Source organism: Octopus bimaculoides, chromosome 15, assembly GCF_001194135.2.
Source record: "Octopus bimaculoides isolate UCB-OBI-ISO-001 chromosome 15, ASM119413v2, whole genome shotgun sequence".
Classification (NCBI taxonomy): Eukaryota; Metazoa; Mollusca; class Cephalopoda; order Octopoda; family Octopodidae; genus Octopus; species Octopus bimaculoides.
Genome location: NC_068995.1, coordinates 58,091,121 through 58,095,754, shown reverse-complemented (window position 1 = coordinate 58,095,754; position 4,634 = coordinate 58,091,121). Strand labels below are relative to the sequence as shown.

At 38.0% G+C, this 4,634-nt stretch overlaps 2 protein-coding genes across 2 annotated transcripts in view; one reads left to right on the top strand and one right to left on the bottom strand.

Moving 5' to 3' along the window:
- Nucleotides 1-4,634, top strand: part of LOC106882512 (uncharacterized) — a 146,243-nt gene that overhangs the window by 3,627 nt on the left and 137,982 nt on the right. The window lies entirely within an intron of this gene.
- Nucleotides 1-4,634, bottom strand: part of LOC106882513 (peroxisomal leader peptide-processing protease) — a 61,724-nt gene that overhangs the window by 52,841 nt on the left and 4,249 nt on the right. The window lies entirely within an intron of this gene.

Genomic DNA, 4,634 nt, shown 5'->3' with positions numbered 1-4,634 from the left:
TGATAGCTTCCGATATCTAGGTGACCAAGTTAGTGGTGGGGGAGGGTGCGCTGAAAGTGTAGCTGCTAGAATAAGAATAGCCTGGGCAAAGTTCCGAGAGCTTTTACCTCTGCTGGTGACTAAGGGCCTCTCGCTCAGAGTAAAAGGCAGACTGTATGATGCATGTGTACGAACAGCCATGCTTCATGGCAGTGAAACATGGGCCGTGACTGCCGAAGACATGCGTAGGCTCGCAAGGGATGAAGCCAGTATGCTCCGCTGGATGTGTAATGTAAGTGTTCATACTAGACAGTGTAAATGCCTTGAGAGAAAAGTTGAACCTAAGAAGCATCAGTTGTGGTGTGCAAGAGAGACGATTGCTTTGGTATGGTCATGTGGCGAGAATGGACGAGATAGTTGTGTGAAAAAGTGCCACACCCTAGCAGTGGAAGGAACCAGTGGAAGAGGTAGGCCCAGGAAGACCTGGGATGAGGTGGTGAACATTGGGCCTCACCGAGGCGATGACTTCTGACCGAGACCTTTGGAAATATGCTGTGTGTGAGAAGACTTGGCAAGCCAAGTGAGACCTAAATCCAAGGCCTCTGCCAGCGGTGTAGCCAGCCCACTTATGCGTACCTTTCCTTCATTGGACACTAAACTCTGCTTGCGAAGACCTGTTGAGGCAAGTGAAATCGAACTCGAACTAGATTCGACGACTGGCATCCATGCCAACATCGTCTCCTTCATTGGACACGAAACTCAGCTTGCGAAGACCTGTTGGGGCAAGCGAAATTGTGATGGCACCTGTTCCCAGCGTTGCCTTTCTGGCACTTGTGCCTGCAGCATGTGTAAGGACTTTTGAGCGAGATCGCTGGTTTTTGTGTGGGTGGCACATAAAATACACCATTTTGAGCATGGCCGTTGCCAGTATCGCCTGGCTGGCCTTCGTGCGGGTGACACGTAAAAGCACCTACTACACTCTCGGAGTGGTTGGCGTTAGGAAGGGCATCCAGCTGTAGAAACTCTGCCAAACCAGATTGGAGCCTGGTGTAGCCTTTGGGTTCCACCAGTCCTCAGTCAAATCGTCCAACCCATGCTAGCATGGAAAGCGGACGTTAAACGACGATATGTATGTATATATACACACATATATATGTATATATACATATATATATACACATATGTATATATACAAATATAAATATATATACATGTATATATATATATATATATATATACATACACATATATATATATATATATACACACATATATGTATATATATATATATACATACACATGTATATATATATATATATATACATACACACACATATATATATATACATACACACACATATATATATATATGTATATATATATATACATACACATATATATATATATGTATATATATATACATACACATATATATATATGTATATATATATACATACACATATATATGTATGTATATATATACACATATATATATGTATGTATATATATACACACATATATATATATGTATATATATATATATACACATATATATATGTATGTATATATATACACACATATATATATATGTATATACATAAATGTATATATATATATATGCACGCGTTTTCATTTTGTCTGACGTGCTTAACGATTCTCCCAATGTGTCACCTTATATCAAAAGACTGGATAGTTCCGAGTGGAACAACTTCAATTGTGTAGATTTGCCTTGATTTAGGCTGGCCTGTAGTCTAAGCAATAACTCTTCAGTAAAGGGCTGTTCTTATATACTTTCTCACGTAGATTTATTCTCCTTTTAGTGCACTGAATCTTACTGATATACGCATTCCCCTCCATCTCATCGAATTTGTCAAGCTGTTTCAACTTTGACTTAGTTTCTTCCTTTCTCATAAATACTGCAACAAACTTTTCATTTAGCTCTAGAGTTCATCTCCTCTTAACACATTCTGAGTTTCTTTCCTTGCATTCTTCCCTGACCAAAATTGTTCACTCTGAAAATGTCATAATGTAGTGTGTGTAAAAGGAAAATGTTTTTCTTTTCTTTTTTAACTCATTTGGTCTGGAAGGAGGAGTTGTGCCAATAATTTTTGCAGACCTTCTAATACTGTTGGCGTTCACATTCCATTTGATTTGTTGCAAGTTGACAGCTGGAGAGTAGAGTTCCATTGTTTTTCTTAGAAAAGGAAAGACAATGCAGTATGGTTTGTGTTGGGCCTGATGGTTGAGGTAGAAACAATACCTCTGGTCATTACCATCTAAATTTCTATGGCTTGTAATAAGGTCGATTGGTTACTGGTTTCCATAGAGTAAACTGACCAAGATAACATTATATTGGAATAAGTTGCCAGTCTGTTGCAGGGTTACTCATTTACAATTGAATGGACAGGAGCAATTTAAAATGAAGTGTTTTGATGAAGCATACCATGCACCACCCTCTCAAGGAATTGAAACCATGATCTGGCGATTGTGAATATGACACTCTAACCACTACACCACTTATTTTCACTGGACACAATATGGATAACAAGATAAATAAAGATGAGTTACGAGTACTTGCGTGTTGATGAAATAAGACCAATCACACTTGAGGAGCTGAGGCATCGGTAGTAGCAGAAGAACAAGCCATGAAGTAGCATGTCTGTGGGTCAGAGGTTGGTGGAAGTCCTAGATGCCATGTGCAAGAGTATCTCCTTCCACTTGCTTGAAATCAACAAAGCGAAATATGCTCTGACTGTACCATTTTCATTATTCACAAACAATGCAGCTAGTGCTAGCCTCTTCCTTATCCAAATTTTCAGTACCCCTCTCTAGGGACTTATTCTGATTTAGAAATTTGGGAATGAGGAGGGACAAGCCTAAGAGGGTGATTTCAGTCACCTACGAAGCTTTTTTTGATGGGTCAGTTTAAAAAGATGCATTACCTGGAAAAGTTAGCATAAAATTGGTAGAGATGTGATCATTCAGTTGAGGAGGTGGATGTTGCATAGTATGTAGATGTATGGCAGTTACACTAGGTGCAGAGATGATTAGTTTGGTTGAGGCAGGGTTTTGGAGGTGCAAAAGTAATCAGTGGTGTTTGGAATGTCTGTTGTTTATTCCAAGGACCACTGTCAGGGGTGTGTTGATGTTGGCAACTGAGGATTGTAAATGATTTGGTCTCTGCTCCAACAACATCAGTTTAGTAACGAGCATGTGATCATCAATGCCACCAAGAAACTCGATGGATGGATGTTGTGTGTTAAATGTCCTTGATGCAGTTAGAGATATGGTTGAAGAGTTGTTGGTGTTTGGCAGGGTCTGCAAGATGAATTGGGCAAGGTGGAAGAAGTTTGTTTTTGGAGTCCCTGATTGAAGTCGGAATCTTAATTCATAGGGAGTGTGACTAATTTGTTTTTCTTTGAAACTAGTCATGTTTTTGTTCTAATCCCTAGTACACTGGGTAAACCCCACTTTATAAGTGGTGTTCACTCAATGGTTGGAGAACTTTGAAATGCAGTGGCAAAAGTACATGCATTTAAAAAGTGAGGGAGAGTTTTGCACCAAGTTGGAAATCTTTCTCCCTGATATCCAAAGTGAGGTGACAGCATTGCAGAGTGGAATCTACACTCGAGGGGGTACCACTTTGCAGAATGAAGTTTGAGTAAAAAATGTTAACTCCAACAGATGGAATGGACAATAGGATAGAGGTGCTGAGAAGTTTTGTTTTGGAGACATCTACTCATATCTTCCAGATACGATGTATTACCAAGTGCTAATGTCAGGATTTTAGGGTGGACCAGGGTCCACAGATATTAGATTCAGTTTTTGATATTTAGGCGAGTATCTAGATGTGAGTGCGTCATAAGGTCACACTAACTCAGTGACGAGTGTCTAGTCTGAATATATGAAACAGAGCAAACTCTACTAAACATCCATAGGCTGGTTGATATCAAATCTACTTTTCAAATATTGTCATAACAACTGTTAGTCAGTTCACTGTTTTGTTTGTCACTCAGTGTTCACTTTACTGGTGTGTGTGTTTATATATATATATGGAGAGACGGAAGATATCTAATATATGTGTGTGTGTGTATATATATATATATATATATATATATATATATATATAAAGTTGTAAATAATGGTCATTACATATTTTGCCTTTATTACAGCAAATTTGGCTTACACCTGTTTCCTGTAGTCATTATAGGCACGTTGATAATAGGTTTACTAATTCAGCCTATTGATAAGTTGATATATGTGTGTGTGTGTGTAGCTATATGTATATATATCATTATATAGCGTCTGGTTTGACTGGAACTGTTTCAGCTGGAGCGCTGTGCCAAGTCCCAGTCTGATTTGTCATGGTATATATATATCTATATGTATGTAGGTATGTATCTATCTATACAAACACACACGTGTGAGTGCTCAGGAGCGTAACGGTATCTTTTACGTTCCATGTAAACTATGTCAACAAGCCCATCGATGTTCTCAAAAAATATATACTGCTTGACTGTGTCAAGGCAATAAGTTTCGTTTTATATTTTACTTACGACACGGTTGCATGTTCCCAGATGTAAATATATATATATATACATATATATATATATACATATATATATATATATATATATATATATATATATATATAT